Source organism: Podarcis liolepis (assembly GCF_965112155.1).
Source record: "Podarcis liolepis genome assembly, chromosome: 9".
Taxonomy (NCBI): domain Eukaryota; kingdom Metazoa; phylum Chordata; class Lepidosauria; order Squamata; family Lacertidae; genus Podarcis; species Podarcis liolepis.
Window position 1 is genome coordinate 36,218,369 of NC_139564.1, and position 18,054 is coordinate 36,236,422.

Here is an 18,054-nt window from a genome sequence, read left to right on the forward strand (position 1 = left end):
TAACCCCTAACCTGCCGCCGCTGCCAGCTTCTTCTTGCTGCTGCCTGGTCTGGTCTGGTGTGGTTCTCTCCCGCGCTCAGCGCTGCGCTGGGCGGTCGCTGCACTGTCCCTCCCCCAGATAGTCCCTCGCTCTCTCTCCGCACCGCACGCCTGGCACCCACCCCCTCCACAGTGGGCGGCGACCCAGCGGCTCGGATCGGATTCGCACAGCCAGCACTGCAGTGAGAGAGAGTGAGTGAGCCAGGTAGGGGCAGAGAGCTGTGAGTGCGAGTGTGCCCCCCCCCCCGATGTTGCGCCCGGTGCGGCCGGCCCCCCCTGCACCCCCCACGCTACGCCACTGCTGGCACAGTTGGATCAGGTGAAGTAATGTTTTGCTGCAGATCCAAACAATCCTCTTTATTCACTGATGCATCCACAATAATCACACAGTGGAAGCCACGCAACAGTGTTGCGTAAGTGAGTACTCAAACCAAACTAGAGCAAGCTGTTGAATTTTTTAAAGCTACACCACACTTTATTCGTAAATGTCAGAATCAACAGCTGTCGCCACTAATAAAAACAGACAAACATTGCTTTACTGATACAACCCTAGGTCACAGCCACTCATCCTCGCAACATAACTTTATAAAACCACCATTTCCCTATAAAGCAATCACCTTTCTCTCCCCACCGCAAAAAAAATAAAAAATAAAAAATGCATCCCACTAAGGATCCATATTTCTGTAAGAGAATTTGAATAAATAATAAACAGCATTTTGCTGGTTTAGGATGACTGCCAAGCAGAAGCAGCTTTAAAGTAAAAACTCAAAGCTATGGCTGCAGGGAGGTCAGCAGTGGCAAAATCAAATGTTCCTGCCTCTTTTCATGGTGATTTGCATAGTACTAAAATAAAGCTTTGAACATATTCTTCCAAACTTTCATTTTTTCCCCCAGGCTGAATACTTGGAATCTCTCTTCAGCACTCACAAAATCAGATCTCAGTGTTTCAGTGCTCTACTTAGCTGGGTTTAATTCAAAGCAGTTAGATTTGGTATTAACATTACTGCAAATGTACTTTTTAGATTGCATAGGTTCTCAGTATCTCATAAGTTTTAACTGTTCTGGTTTTCACTGTCTGTCTATTATGGTCCTCCTGTTGCATGAAACCGATTAGTCATTCCTTTCTTTAAAAACAAACAAACCATTCCAAGACCTCACGTGAATCAGCTATCCTTTCCTGCCCAATCTAACTTTGCTTTCAGATCAGCAAGTGTTTCATTGGAATCAATCCATTCTCTGTGGACACAAATAAATACCCTATGCTAATGATGGATAATATTCCTTTCAATAAATGGCAGCTGAAAGGTATTGGGCCTAGTCACAACGAGACAAAGTAAATAATATGCTTCTATTTATTCCAAATGGAAAGAAACAACACATACTTATCCTTATGTCCAATTTCTGTTCATACATGCAGCAAACAACTGGTGCAATATAATTACCACCCTAGTACCAAAACACTTACCTAATTCTTGGCCAGTTATAGTTCAGACAACACAGTTTGGAATATGCAAGCCAGGTGCTTCAAATCATGCCAGGTGCCCTGAATAAAGGTAAAAACCTGAGTGGAATGAGATTTTTAAAGTCCTCACAATGTCCCATAGTGCTTTCCTCTCAGCTGTACAACCACAGATGAGTTACAAATGATATTAATATGTAGCTCTTCACTACTTCCAGATTAAGAGAAAAATGTAAACAGCTAAAACTATTTCCGACCGCATTAAGAAGAAACCTTTTAAACGGTCAAAGCATACATAAAATTAAAAATGTTAGGCAAACTGTGAGATTACTGAACATTTTAAAACGCTATGGTTTGATTGTGATCTATTTAAATTGCCAAAAGATATGGAGTAGCTTGTCATGTTAATGGAGACAAAGTACAAAATTTTAGAGTGTCTTCTACAATCCAGTAAGATTATGTTCAGAGAAACTGATGAAAATTAAGACTTCCTTCCACTTATTGAAGAAAGGAGTAATCTTGGCATAGGATTTTCTAAGCTTCAGAACAGCATGTGGGTTTGACTGCAGATGGATATCCTTCATAAAGGAAACAGGTGCCTGATCTAGCACGCTTAAAGCCCTAAATCACAATATTCAAACATATGAAGACAACCAAAGGGGAATTTAAGACATGTAACAGTATAATCCACATATCTTTGGTTTGCTCCTGTGTTATGTAGTGGTATGATGTACCAAACACAAGCGGGAGAAGAAGAGAAATTGCAACACACATTACAAAAATAAGCAAAAGCTTTCTGGAAGTTCCATTTATTTATTGGATCTTTATATACACCATTTGCCCTATGCTCACAGAATGGTGTACAGCAAATTAAAATGCACCAATATATATTTCTGAAAATCAGTAGAAATATCCTCATCCTTAACTAAAAAAAGAGAAGATAGCATAAAATAGAAGCAAACTGACCTCAGTGAATCATACCACCTTCCCTCCAAAGGCCTGGAGATAGAGGCATGTCTTCCTCTGCTTCTTGAAAGAATATCACTGAGGTGAGAAGACACACCTCGGTGAGGAGATTGTTCCCAAAATTTAGAGCTGTTGAGAAGACTCTGTTGTAATGCTGTCAATAGCAATTTGTCACTTCTTCTGATGGCTAAAGGTGTTACCATCACTTTTGTTAATTTTCTATTTACGTTTGTTTCATTGTCAGTTTATATTAAATACAACTTTACCTGTTCAATCTACATTACACGCTCTTTCTCCACCCCCTCCCTATCTCTCATTTATATTCCATATGTTTGACTCATTTTCAATTCAACTGTCCAAATAATTAAAAGGAAAGCTAAATGCAGAAGGGTCAGAGCATCTGAAGTAGCAATGGAGTCATGGGGGTAGGGCAGAAAGAAAGTCAGTGCACGGAGAAAGAAGGACAAGGAGAGCCAGTGTGGTGTAGTAGTTAAGAGCAGTAGACTCGTAATCTGGTGAACCGGGTTTGCGTCTCCGCTCCTCCACATGCAGCTGCTGGGTGACCTTGGGCTAGTCACACTTCTATGAAGTCTCTCAGCCCCACTCACCTCACAGAGTGTTTGTTGTGGGGGAGGAAGGGAAAGGAGATTGTTAGCCGCTTTGAGACTCCTTCGGGTAGTGATAAAGCAGAATATCAAATCCAAACTCTTCTTCTTCTTCAACGGCAATGCTTATCAGGGGGACGGACCTGTTGCCCTTTCATATTTTTATTATTATTTATTATTATTATTATTATTATTATTATTATTATTATTATTATTATTATTAGGATTATTAGCATAGCCCAACTGTTCTATTTTAAACCTGTTCTCCCTTGTACTGAACGAGTAAAATGGCTCATGTTGTTCTCAAATACAATTTAGAATGTGTTCTTCTGTGGATAAAGCAGCATGGCCTAGCCTACAATGCTGACAGACGATCAAAGCAACAGCTCTAAAGCAGGCAGGAGCTATCTATATCATTAATAGGAGAACAGTAAATTTTATGGTGTTTCATTTCCCCTTCATGTTAAACAAAGGTCATAGCACTAACCTCTAGGAGCTGTGTCGTTTTGCAGCGATGATGTTGCAGTTTCAAGAAATTACAGCAGTAATGCTCAAAATGGAGATGGGGTTAATGCTCTCCATGACAGTATTTTTTCAAAGCCTATTTTCTGGAACTAGTGTCTTAAGGTGTAGGGGAGAGGGGATTTTCAACTCTTACAACTCATCAATATTTGGACACACATCTAGAAGCAAAAAACAACTAACCCCCCCACAGTTAGCTAGGGACACATCGTTTACTGCCCATTTCTGGGTACTACAGCATGAAATGAAAGTTTTCAGTGTCTTTTCAGTTTACTGCAGAGTGCAATCATTGTTTAAGGCCTCAAGTTTTGATGCTTTATTACTGTGGATATAAACTTTCTCTCCTCTCCACTAAAGTTTACAGCAGCTATTCTGCTGCTGCAAGACAAGAAATACTGTTATCGGCCACTCCCTGAAATGTACCAGCTATTTCTCCTGGAGCCAAACTATACGTTTCAGCACAATGTGCATGAGGGTAGTTGGACACCTCTCTCTTCCATCCCAGAAAAAGCTTCTTCATGAGTTGGGTGATTACAGCAGAGAAGCAACGGGGAGGGGCGCTTAATAAACCCCCCACACCAGAAATTCATGTTTACCCCATCATCTCTTATGAAGAAGCTTTTCTTACCTCATCTACAAAAAAAGCCATCAGGTTATGGTTGCATGAATTTGCATTTAATCTGGCCCTAAGTGCTCATCCAGATGCTCTCATTGAGCAGCCAAGTGTCGTCTTTCTTTCCCAACAGTCCGGTATGTCAATGGCTGCCTGGAACTGTGCCATCTCTCCATTTGTCTGGTAGCACACAAACGACATGCAGGATGATGACACTGTGGCCAGTCTTCGGTTTAAACCTGTGGCCCCTCTAGGCTAGTGTTTTTAGCAGGTGTAATCTGCAACGTGTCATTGACACAATAATGATGCATTAAGTGGTGGGTTTACACTGGACGACCCATCATTCCATTTCATTAGTTCTGTGATGTTCCCCAGAGTTTTATTATTATTGACATCTGGAGGAGGACTACTGTGCTATAGAACAACGGAAGTGAGACCCCAAAAAAATCCCAGGGTGCTTATGGTATGGAAATTTCAACAGGAAGTTGCAGGATCCACACTGACTGGAAAAGGAAGCAATGTTTGCGAAGCAGAAGCAAACAGTATTGAAAGCGTGATCATATATATCAACCCCAATATCATCGTGAGCACAATTAATCATAAATGTACAATAAAAAGGACACACAGAGAGGCCCCTAATCCAGCTAGCAGCATTTGAGCTGCCACTGTTTTCTTGCTGCTGCTGAAGCACCAACTAAAACCTCAAAATGCCCATGAAATGGGAGGAAAAACAGCATCATTTCCATTTCCATTTCCTTTCCAGAAACAGCATACAGAAAAGAGGATAGATAACCCTGTATAGGGCCAGTCCTTTCTTTTTCCATATACTGTCCTTGAAAAAGAAGCAGGAAATAATGTTATTTTCTTCTTAGGAGCATGTTGAAGTTTGAGTTTATGCATACAAAGCATTGTTACAAGCCTGTAGCTCAGGTGAGAGGCGGAGAGAGAAGAGAAATGAAAAATCACCAATGGCTACTTCATCTCCTGGTGCGAATTCCACCCACCCACTCAGAGAGCACCATGAACCACTGCCATGGCAAACTATTTGTTTTGAATTTAAGGAGCAGGAGTAATGGTGTGTTGAATTAATTACTCCATTAATCAGTCAACATAAATGGATTTTGGAGCAGGATCCTCTGGGTGAGAAATTAATTGGGGCAATGGATGAATTAATGAAAGAGCTGATTTGGGTGGTGTGAGGTAGGGTGAAAATTAACTGAATTATTTATTTGGGATTGTTTTAATGTAGAAATAAATGGCTTCCTTGAGGAAATTTGAATTCTAATAATTTTGCCTTTTCATGCATAAATTAAAACATGCAGATTTGTGTCTTCTTCTTCTATGGTGCCTATCCTACCTTTTGGCCACACTAGTGAACTCACTAGATGATTTCTACTCATGGTAGACAGAGCCGACACAGTTTATTGCAGGTGGTGGTTGCAGTTTGCACAGCTGACTTGCCCCACTCACTATAGGAGTGCCCTAAGGAAAAGATACCTGCATTTTCCCAGGCCCTTCCTGTGCTCACAACACACTGGGAGCCTGAGAAGCCACAGCTCAGGGTCATCTGCATAGAAGCCCTCCTGGAATACAGAGTGTGCCGAAGACATAACATAAGGGACCTACTCTTCTGTCTTGCATGACAATGGGAGAGAGCCCTAGCTCAGTTGTGGAGCATCTGCCGTGGATGTAGAAAGACACAGATTCATCCTCAGCATCCCCAGGTAGGGCGAGGAATACATGGGAACTATTGCCATCAAAGTCGGGCAATACTCAGCTCAATGAACCAATAGACTGACTTGGTATGTTCCAAATTAGGTGGCCTTGCCGGGAATGGTTTATGATGTTACCAGGGCTTTTTTTTAGGGAGAACTCACAGGAACTCAGTTCCTGCACCTCTCAGGTGGGTGTCATTGCCATCCTAAGAGAACAAGGGAGAAGTTCATGGTGACTTCCGGCACCTCTTTTTCTAGAAAAATAGCACTGGATGCTACCATTCCCAAAACAAATGTGCTGTGCATGTTCCCCTTCAGTCCTGGTACATGCACTCAGTTCAGCTCATCTAGTCACTTGTGAAGACTGCCCTTCATTCAGAGACTGTCTATTCTACCCATGAAAGGAGCTTTTAGCAAACAATTATGTGGTATCCACTGCACTGTAACAGGCAGGTCTATCAATTCTACAGCTGTGCTAAGCCCCAAGAATTAAAAATGAATAAACTTGAAGAAATAAAAGGCAAGGTTCCTTCATATCAGTATGGCACACCCCAAAAGACTAGTTTCACATGCCCCAGAAGCCTTAGTTGGGGAAGGCATGGAAGAAAGAAAGAATGAGATGAGAAATCTGTGATTTGATATCAGTGCTATATTAATTGCTAAAAAGCTATTCTTTCCCCACTCCAAGTTCATCTAGTAACTGCACATGCCACTGTTCAAAGCTCACAAATATCTACATACCTACTTTCTAATTAAAAAGATAATACCGCTCCTGAGAACACAACTGTCAAACAAATAAATCTGGAAAAACAGTGTCTCCATGCCATTATATTAAGGCGAAGCCATAAATCATTTTAACTGTGTCTCTGCAGTAACAATACAATGTTAACGGGCAATGACAGTCCCAATTTTAAAAGAATTCCTTATCACAAATGGGAGGAATAAGCGGGGGGGGGGGAGGACAAACAAATTCATCAGTACTGATCACTTTAAAAAGTTACTACCTGAAGTACCAAATTAACCCTTACCTCTGCAGCCAGAAATGTATTATCCTTTATTTATAAGCCAGGATAACCTTGTCAATTGCTTCTACAAGCATAGGTTTCTTCCATAACCACTAAGACGCCATTTTGGCATGCAAGTGATACAGAAAATAATATTAATGATACAGTGGTACCTCGGGTTACAGATGCTTCAGGTTACAGATGCATCAGGTTACAGACTCCGCTAACCCAGAAATAGTACCTCGGGTTAAGAACTTTGCTTCAGGATGAGAACAGAAATTGCACGGCGGCAGCGGGGGGGCATTAGCTAAAGTGGTACCTCAGATTAAGAAGAGTTTCAGGTTAAGAATGGACCTCCAGAACGAATTAATTTCTTAACCCGAGGTACCACTGTAATAGAAAAAGACTTGATTTAAAAAAAACACCTTGTATTCTCAGTTTTAAAATTGTATCTGGAACCTGCCTTATTTCAGCATACCACAGTGGGCATGTATTATTTTTTATTGTATTTACATATCACCTTTTATCCCAAGGAGCTCAAGCTGGTTCACGTGGTACCCTTCCCCATTTTATCCTCACAACAACCTTGTGAAGTAGGTTAGGCTGAGAAATGGCAACTGGCCCAAGGTCACTCATTGAGCTTCATGGCTGAGAAGGGATTCGAACCCTGGCCTCCCAAGTCCTCGTCCAACACTCTAACTACTACCCCTTCATTCATTCAGAAGAGAGCCAGTGTGGTGTAGTGGTTAAGAGTGGTAGACTCGTAATCTGGTGAACCGGGTTCGCGTCTCCGCTCCTCCACATTCAGCTTCTGGGTGACCTTGGGCCAGTCACACTTCTTTGAAGTCTCTCAGCCCCACTCACCTCACAGAGTGTTTGTTGTGGGGGAGGAGGGAAAGGAGAATGTTAGCTGCTTTGAGACTCCTTCGGGTAGTGATAAAACAGGATATCAAATCCAAACTCTTCTTCTTCATTACCCTCATGAACGGGCATCGCTTGATTAAAAGGAACCATGAGCCCATCCCGGGCACACAGCTCCCCCAGCCCAGCGCTCCATGTGTCAGTGTGGACACTTAAGACATAAAAGCCTTCACAACAATGTACAGGGGGTGGGGGTGGAGCTCAGGGAACTATTTGTCAACAGCTGGAGACACCAGCCCTTTTCATCACACAGCGCCCCTTCAGACAAGCAATGCTGGAAGAGAGCTACTGTTTGGCTTGTTTCTTTGCTCTGACATGTACTGAATTGGGAGTCCTAAAAAGGAAATATTATTTATTTTAAAACATTCTTATCCTGCCTTCCCACATCAGTGAGCCAAGTAGCTTACTTGGGGGGGGGAGGCAATAAAAGAAAATCTGTAACCTACAACAGTACAAAAATCAAAAACAAGAAAGAAACCAGCAGCAGCAAAGTCCTAAAACAAGCAGATTGGAAGAAATGTGCAAGAGAACAAGATTTCCCCCCTAACTTGGTGCCCAAATGATGTCTGATTGTGCCAACTAGGTCTCTGTTCCAAGCACATTGTAAGGACACAACGCCATCACTGAAAAGACCCTGTCTCCTGTTGCCATCCACTTGACCTCTGAAAGCAAGCTCAAAGCAGGAGGTGGTAGTCAAAGCTAATTCTACTTGGAGTAGACCCACTGAAGTTAATAGACAGGACTAACATGAATTTCAGTAGTTCTCCTCTATATAGGTCTTTGATCAGGCATACGCAAACTTGGCCCTCCAGATGTTTTGGGACTACAACTCCCATCACCCCTAGCTAACAGGACCAGTGGTCATGGATGATGGGAACTGTAGTCTCAAAGCATCTGGAGGGCCGAGTTTGCTATGCCTTTCTTAGATGAATGCACCAATGAGGGTGATGTCAGTGAACACACTCATGGGAAAAGGGGGCTCTTTTTCAGCCGGATCTCACCAGAACTCAGCTCCAGCACCTCTCAGGTGGGCACCATTGCAACTCTAAGCTAATTAACGAAGTTACAGATAGGTAGCCGTGTTGGTCTGCCATAGTCAAAATAAAAAAATTCCTTCCAGTAGCACCTTAAAGATCAACTAAGTTAGTTCTTAGTATGAGCTTTCGTGTGCATGCACACTTCTTCAGATATTCTTCAGGTATCTGAAGAAGTGTGCATGCACACGAAAGCTCATACCAAGAACTAACTTAGTTGGTCTTTAAGGTACTACTGGAAGGAATTTTTTTATTTTAATTAAGGAAGTGTTCGTGGTGAGTTCCAGCACCCTTTTTTCTAGAAAAAATAGCACTGGGAAAGGCTATAGGAAAAGCCAGTCCTTAAGGTAAGCTGGTTCCAAGCCAAACTGGTTCCAGCCCTGTTTAGGGAGGTGTTGTTGTTTTTTTAAAAAAAATCTGATGTTTTAATGTATTTTTAATCTCCTGTTGGAAGCCGCCCAGAGTGACTGGGGAAACCCAGCCAGATGGGTGGGGTATAAGTAATAAATAATAATAATAATAATTATTATTATTATTATTATTATTATTATTATTATTATTATTATCAACAACAACAGGAAATTGTCTCTGCTCACTGCTGACTGAATTAGCCAACCAGCTCTCCTACTTAAGAGCAGACAAGATGTGCTTAGACTTCCTTCTGAGCTGCTCAGTTCTTGCATCTTCCCCACAAATAAAAAGGAAATGGTAGCACTATGAAAATGTAGCTGGCTTAGTGGATCTGCTCTACTTTAAAAAGATTACTCATCTCCTACACTACTCCACATTTTACGGATTTTCATTAACTAGAAGTAATGAAGAAATGCCAGGAGTACTGGAAGATTCACTGTGATAGATTTTATAATATGGCATAAGTAATATTGACTGTACTTGGTAACAGCTATGTTTCTGCACACCATAGTGGCACTTCATTCCCTAATGGACAAGCCCTTATTTCCCCGACATGGACAAGGTCAATGTCAAGAGCTAAATTATTTTTGCAAACATCCTCTTCAGTTCCCTCTTGTAAACCTCTGTTTTCAGATGGAATCAATAAAGGCCATGCCTCAAACATACCACTTTATTCCTAGACCAAATTATGTTAGAAAGCCTAAGGGCTAAAGAAACGTCAATGATACTTTACTATTTCTGAAATGTAATTATCCATAGGATATGTTCTAGAAATAAATATCTCAAGGTCAAAGTGACATAGTAAAATGTTGTAAAGGTCAGTTGTATGCACAAACATATTCTTACCCTTTGCTTACTGTGATGCATTGCAGTAAGAATAGTAAACATTTTAATTCTCTTTTTTTTAAAAAAAAGTTTAACCAGGCACTGTTGCTTGAACGCTGCACCCTTTGACAAGGTCCTTTGAAATTATTTCCAAAAATGTAAGTGCCAGAAACATCTATTTAAACTGCAGTTCCCAAAAAATCAAAGGCACATGTTGCACGTAGTTCCACAAATCTGTTCTGAGATCTAGGTTTCTTTTAATTTATACAATGCAGCACCCAGGACTGCAAGTTGTAGAGGAAAATGGGGGTGGAGAAGTGATGAGGCAGCTATACTTGAATCTTTTTCCCATGTGCAAATGAAAGTAATGGAGGCGATTTTCAGAAGAAAATCAAAGCAAAACAGTTAAGCAGCTTTCTCTTTCCACAACAGTCTTTCACCTCACATTGCTGCATCTATCTGCAGCTATACCGTATAAAAAGGGCAGTTAAAATAATCAAGCGATACCTAGAGGATGACAAGGAAATTGCAGTCTGTGTGAACTTTGGGGGGAGGGGAGAGATAAAGAGAACATGCAAACACACAAGCCTTGCCTCTGTTTTGTTTTGAATCCAATGCACTGCAGATTCTACTCTGCAGCATCTGGAACAGTGTGAAAAACAATGAAGGAAGAGATAATATGGGTTTCAACCAGATCTTGATCAATTTTGACTTAGGCTGGGAGACTAGTGTTCGAACCCCCGCTCAGCCATGAAGCTCACTGGGTTACCTTGGGCCTGTCACTTTCTTCAGCCTAACCTACATCACAGGATAAAGGGGAGAAGTGTGCACGTCACTTTGAGTTGCTTGAAGAAAAGGGGGAGATATTGAAGTATGGTAATAACAAAAATAAAAAATCTTGCCAGTCTTTCCATGCTTCCACAAACTAAAGTCAGCAATATATTTGGACTTGTTTTTGTTTCAATGGTTTATTGTATCATGCTTTGGTGATGAAAACCTCATATGAGAGAATTTAGGAAAGCAATAGCAATGGAGCTTGGAATGTCTCTATATTTATACAAGTGTGAATACAATGATTAAATATCATGTAGGAGTGGAAGTGCAGAAGTATCCCACCCTCCTTTCTTTTACCATCTCTAGCTTGCCCTGCTGTTTCCCCCTGAGAAAGCCTGCCGTTTATCTCTGAATCAGAGCAAATGTCATTCGGGTTTTCTCTAGACTGACGTTTGCTCCAATTTAGCAATAAAGAAGAGTTTTGCAGCGAAAACTGGCAGGGCAAAAAGGCAAAACTGCTCAGACTTGTGCTTTCTAGTTACAGTCAGAACAAACTAACACTCAAACACATGCTTCCCAGTTCCATTGGGCTGGCTCCAGGACCAGGTGCTGCCTCAGCCATTCCTCTACTTAAGTAGAGAGGCAGTGGCAGCTGCAGCTGTCCAGCTCTTTGTGAACAGATGTTTCTTGTCTCCTTCAACCTCAAGGATGCTGTAGGAGTCTTGCACTGAGGTCAGGGGATGAAAGCAGCAAGACATGTTCCTCTCGTGGTCCCATGGTGTTCAAACACCTAAAATAGCCATGGTCAAATGAGTCACCCAAAGTCATCTTAAGTAGGATGAATTCATTGGGGAAAATTTCCACTTCTCCTTCGGCCAACTCTTTCCACTCAACCTACCACACCACAAGTTTCTTTAAGCTGCAAGTAGGACTGAACCCACACAGTTTGAAGGATCCTACTGAGTTGTTGAAGTGGCCTCCTTCCATATCTTCATGCTGACCCTCCTATTCCCACTATGTGCTTAATCCGCTCCACTTCACAGTGAGGAGGAGTTGTGGTGGACCATGTGGCCACCCACTCCCCTCCAGGGGCAGGGGACAGAGTCCCGCGTCACCCGGAAGCTCCTGGCCACATCATCATCATCCAGCCAGCCAATCCGCTGGCAGGGGAGGCATGGCCAGGCCCCATTTAAACTGAGGCATGAGCTGGAGAACTTCCTCTCAGCTCGCTTCCTCAGTCTCCCGCCTGCCCTCCTTAATTTGCAGGTTTAGATATGGCCTTACTATGGACCGCAGTTGGTCACCATTGAGGGGCCTGGTAGGAATTTTTCCACTTGGCTGATTGGCATAGGCCATTTGGTTTTCGCCTACCTCAAAGCAATTGTCACAACTTTGTAAGGTTTGGCAGTTAGGCATTTGTAATAGGTATAAGTTAGTCGTGCGTAAGCTGGTGCCTTTCTCGGTTAATTTGCCTTGTTAAACCTTTCTGACTGCACAGCCCTTTCTCATTGTGGCTGCCTCAGTCACTGGCAGAATCCGTCAGTGGGCGTTTCTTGAACCTCTTCCAACATAAAAGTTGTTTGACACCCAGTCTCCTCCTCCTCTCACTGTGCGGGAGTCTTCTGCGCAGGGAAGGCATGGGTAGCAGAGGACCTGGGCTCTCCTCACTGATGTCCAGTGAAGAGTCCTGGAGCCCTCTCTCCAATTCCCCCGTCTGCCCCCCTTTATCCCTGGTGTTGCGCTGATTGGCTTCCCCCTCTACTGAGCTGTTTCTCCCCCTGCTGCTGGGTCCTTCGCCAGCATCATCTGGGAGCCTCCCCTTTGCCTCTCCCTCCGATGTCAGTTCCCTGACAGCATTGGTTGATCTTATGATGGGGGAGGGGAGGTGTGGCCATCACCTGCCCCTCCAAGCTTAAGGGTATTCCGTTAAAGGAATCCGGGGGTGTGGATCTTGTCCGAAGTCCGGGGCTGGGTTAGGCCATGCCACAACCCCGTCAGGAACCCTGGGGGAACTCGAGTTGGTTTGCATCAACGGGGCTCCCCCTACCGCTTGTTGACCTGTCCCTGCATGACAGGCAGGAGTCAGATATAGTCGGGTCATTTCCAATGCCTAAGCCAATACTACTCACATTCTGTAACCAATAAAGTTGTAGCCTAAATTTGCCTAATAACATTAACCTAATATCCATGTCCTTGTGTCTCATTCGTTGACGAGGTGGTGGTTTCAGGGTCTCACACGCAACCAACTTGCCAGATTGCAAAAGGCAACTTTAGAGCAAAACTCTTCTAAGGGGAAAAATAGTCGTTTATATGGAAACCCATATACTGCACAAGCAGCAGGTGACATTGCATCAGGGTTCTTATCAAGAGGAGAATGACAAGACATACTTTGGGGATAAGCATCATTTTAGAGGACAGTGAGGCTGTAATCATGGAAGAGCATAGTACATAAGGTCCTCTTGTTAATTCTATGAGATGACTGAGAGAGATGCATGTTAAAAGAAAAGCAAAAGCAGACAGTGGGTTCTTCATTGCTGGACTGCTTTGCTCTCTGTGGCATGACAATTTAGAAACAGATATATAGCACAGCTGTTCACCATTCATTGCAGCAACTTCATGCCCAGTTCCCACTATTGCTTGTAACTAGCCCCTGTCCCCTTACACTACTTCATCTTCCTCTAAAGGAGCAGTTCTCAAACTTTGGACCACACTTTCAGAATGAAAATTTGCTCGTGCCGCACCTTTTTTTACTCATAAGAAATACATGGGAAAACAAAAAGAAACAACTTCTAGCAGTGCTTGATTAATAACATAGAGCAAACTACTTTATAATATGATCATGAAACATGAGAAAGAATAAAACAATGCAGCTACATAAGAACACGAATCATTCCTAAAATGTAATTGTAGATGAGTCTTCTTCAGCACTAGAGAATAACTTTTACCTAAATATTAGTAAGACAAAGGAGATGGTGTTGGACTTTTGGAGGAAGAGAGGGGAACTATCCACATTGTGTATCAGGGGGCGTTGTGTGGAGAGTGTCTCTTCCTTTAAATTCCTGGGAGCTTACCTTAGTGAAGACCTCACTTGGAAAAACATTATAACTCAGGTGGTTAGGAAGGCCCAACAGAGACTGGGTCTTGTGAAAGAACAATGTTAATCAACAATTGATGACCTCCTTCAACCGGTCCACAATAGAAAGCGTTCTCTCATATTGTATCACAGTGTGGTACGTTGGCTTGACAGCCATGGACAGAAAGTCTTTACAGAGGGTGGTGAACACAGTGCATGATATCATGGGCTGTCCTCTGAGCCTGCAAGATGACATCGCAAGGGATCGATGCCTTAGGAGCGTGAGAAAAATTCTCAGGGACGATTCACACCCCAGCCAGCACCTCTTTAATCTTCTACCCTCGGGCAGGAGATATAGAAGTATAATCAGTCGTACCAACAAGCTAAAAAAACAGTTTCTATCCGTGGGCTGTTAGACTGCTGAATGGAAAATAACATAGTGCAACTGACTTTCGGGGTTGGTGTGTTGTGCGACAAGCACACAGAGTGCAATGAGATTGAGTGTTGGGGGGGGGAGGCTCAGTTAATTTCATTGTACACAGGTTGTACATTGACAATAAAGGTATTGTCATCATCATCATCACTTTGAGTGGTTATTCTGGATGTCAGCTAGGATTGTCATCAGTATCACTTGATGCTCTTGCTCTCATTTTGAAAAGTTATCTATCCATATTCTGCAAATAATTTTTGTTTGGACACTATACTATACTATACTATACTATACTATACTATACTATACTATACTATACTATACTATACTATACTATACTATACTATACTATATACTGGGTTGTATGGGGAGGGGTAGTACCTCTGGTGGGGAAAACATCATGCTCCTTCTGGAGTAGCTTATCCACCACTGGTTTCCACCCTACACTCAGCTCTCACCTGTGGCTCTTAGAAGCTGTCAGAATTCAACAGCAGTCATACCCTGAAAACAGCTTTGAATGGCCAGCTAAACCAAGTGAGGGTAGCTGATGGGTCTCAAACCCTTGGTGAATTAGCAGTATTCGAAACTCCCATTGTTCTAGATGCATTTTGTGACAGGGAATTTCATTAGCGTGAGCAGTTTGAGCTCTGGGTGCAGTACGTTGCTTCAAATTTCAGATTTAAACTGCAGAGTGGAAGGAAAGGAGGATCTTTTTCTGCCTCCCCACTTCCAGCTACTCTCTGAAGACTGGAGAAGAGACCCTCTTAAGAATATTAGGGGGGTGGGCAGGGAAAGGACTAGACAACGTGAAAAATGAACATAATATTTCGGCTGCAGTTCATTCTTTTTCAGCTTTGTATTCTTGTTATAAAAAATTCCATTCCATTGTTTCACCCATAACATAGGTTTAAGGTGCCATTTGGCTCCTAGCTTTCATATCTCAGTTTCTAGCACAGAGTTAGGGACATCCCCTGCATGTGAAGATAGGCTCTGGTGGATTGAGCAGATGAGACCAATAGTGGGTCCAATGGACAAGAAGGCTGTTTCTGCATATACCGTAGAGAGAAGTGAAGGGCAGATGGGGCTCATCAACGTGGGAAGGTAGCCCATCAAGGAGAAGGAAAAATCTCACCCTAAACCTTCACTGCCTTGCAGAATTTCTTCAGGAGAAGAAAAGGCTAAGTACTACACCCTACATAAATCTGGAGTGGATTCCCTAAAATGGTTGGATGGCACCTTGTGCACCTCCTTCTAGCAACTCCTTCTGGTGCCAAATACAGTGGTGCCTCGCAAGACGAAATTAATTCGTTCCGCAATTCTCTTCGTCTTGCGGTTTTTTCGTCTTGCGATGCACGGTTTCCCATAGGAATGCATTGAAAATCAATTAATGCGTTCCTAGGGAAACCACCTTCAGACCAGGTCCGGGGACAGTCTGTCCCAGGACCTCTTCTGAAGGCTGGGGGGGGGGGACAAGGGCTTTTCTTCCCACCCCCAGCATTTTAAAAAACCCTGGGACAGCGGAGGACTTCTCCGCTGTGCGGGGCTATCTTAAAATGCTGGCGAGCGGCATTTTAAAATCGCTCCGGACAGCGGAGGACTTCTCCGCTGTCCGGGGCGATTTAAAAGCCCCTGGGAAGGCAGGCAGGGGGGACAAAGACTTTCGCCCCCTGCCCGCCTTCAGAAGGTGTTCCCGCCCCCCGCCCCACTTCGGAACAGCTTTCCGAAGTGGGGCGGATGGGGCAGGTGTCCCGCCCCCCCCTCCCCACTTCGGAACAGCTTTCCAAAGTGGGGCGGCGGGGCCAGGTGTCCCCGCCCCCCGCCCCACTTCGGAACAGCTTTCCGAAGTGGGGCGGCGGGGCCAGGTGTCCCCGCCCCCCCCGCCCCACTTCGGAACAGCTTTCCGAAGTGGGGCGGCGGGGCCAGGTGTCCCCGCCCCCCGCCCCACTTCGGAACAGCTTTCCGAAGTGGGGCGGCGGGGGCGGGTGTCCCCGCCTGCCCGCCCCACTTCGGAACAGCTTTCCAAAGTGGGGCGGCGGGGCCGGGTGTCCCCGCCCCCCCCCGCCCCACTTCGGAACAGCTTTCCGAAGTGGGGCGGCGGGGCCGGGTGTCCCCGCCCCCCGCCCCACTTCGGAACAGCTTTCCGAAGTGGGGCGGCGGGGGCGGGTGTCCCCGCCTGCCCGCCCCACTTCGGAACAGCTTTCCGAAGTGGGGCGGCGGGGCCGGGTGTCCCCGCCCCCCCCGCCCCACTTCGGAACAGCTTTCCGAAGTGGGGCGGCGGGGCCGGGTGTCCCCGCCCCCCGCCCCACTTCGGAACAGCTTTCCGAAGTGGGGCGGCGGGGGCGGGTGTCCCCGCCTGCCCGCCCCACTTCGGAACAGCTTTCCGAAGTGGGGCGGCGGGGCCGGGTGTCCCCGCCCCCCCGCCCCACTTCGGAACAGCTTTCCGAAGTGGGGCGGCGGGGCCAGGTGTCCCCGCCCCCCGCCCCACTTCGGAACAGCTTTCCGAAGTGGGGCGGCGGGGGCGGGTGTCCCCGCCTGCCCGCCCCACTTCGGAACAGCTTTCCGAAGTAGGGCGGCGGGGGCAGGTGTTCCCCCGAGCGCTTCTAAAGGCGGGCGGCTGGGAGGGAATCCCTTGGCCCCCCGCTGGACTTCCCGAAGCTCTTTTGAAGTCCGGCGGGGGTCCAAGGGATTCCTTCCCAGCCGCCCACGTTTAAAAGCACTCCGGGGAAAGCAGCGCACTTCGCTGCTTTGCCCGGAATGCTTTTAAATGCGGGCGGCTGGGAGGGAATCCCTTGGCCCCCCGCTGGACTTCCCGAAGCTCTTTTGAAGTCCGGCGGGGGTCCAAGGGATTCCTTCCCAGCGGATCTCTCTGCCAGCAGCGGCAGCTCTGCCGCTGCTGGCGGAGACTTGCCGGCATCCCGAAGCCTGTGCGCAGCGCGCCCAGGCTTCGCGGATCTCTCTGCCAGCAGCGGCAGCTCTGCCGCTGCTGGCGGAGACTTGCCGGCATCCCGAAGCCTGTGCGCAGCGCGCCCAGGCTTCGCGGATCTCTCTGCCAGCAGCGGCAGCTCTGCCGCTGCTGGCGGAGACTTGCCGGCATCCCGAAGCCTGTGCGCAGCGCGCCCAGGCTTCGCGGATCTCTCTGCCAGCAGCGGCAGCTCTGCCGCTGCTGGCGGAGACTTGCCGGCATCCCAAAGCCTGTGCGCAGCGCGCCCAGGCTTCGCGGATCTCTCTGCCAGCAGCGGCAGCTCTGCCGCTGCTGGCGGAGACTTGCCGGCATCCCGAAGCCTGCGCGCAGCGCGCCCAGGCTTCGCGGATCTCTCTGCCAGCAGCGGCAGCTCTGCCGCTGCTGGCGGAGACTTGCCGGCATGCCGAAGCCTGCGCGCAGCGCGCCCAGGCTTCGCGGATCACTCTGCCAGCAGCGGCAGCTCTGCCGCTGCTGGCGGAGACTTGCCGGCATCCCGAAGCCTGCGCGCAGCGCGCCCAGGCTTCGCGGATCTCTCTGCCAGCAGCGGCACCTCTGCCGCTGCTGGCGGAGACTTGCCGGCATGCCGAAGCCTGCGCGCAGCGCGCCCAGGCTTCGCGGATCTCTCCTGCCTTCAAAAGCCGTCCGGGATAGCAGGAAGCGCTTCCCTGCTATCCCGGACTGCTTTTAAAATGCTGGCCCTG

The 18,054-nt window shown here is 46.0% G+C and overlaps 1 protein-coding gene across 7 annotated transcripts in view; it reads right to left on the reverse strand.

The window, feature by feature from the left end:
* The window catches only part of INPP4B (inositol polyphosphate-4-phosphatase type II B), a gene marked incomplete at its 5' end in the record, with an annotated part of 265,188 nt that overhangs the window by 214,244 nt on the left and 32,890 nt on the right, over positions 1 to 18,054 (reverse strand). For 2 of the 7 annotated variants that reach the window (XM_083519881.1, XM_083519880.1), the window contains one exon: positions 2,465 to 2,527. The exons of the other annotated variants lie outside the window; for them this stretch is intronic. Of the gene's footprint in view, positions 1 to 2,464; positions 2,528 to 18,054 lie in introns of those variants that run through there. 7 annotated transcript variants of the gene reach the window in all.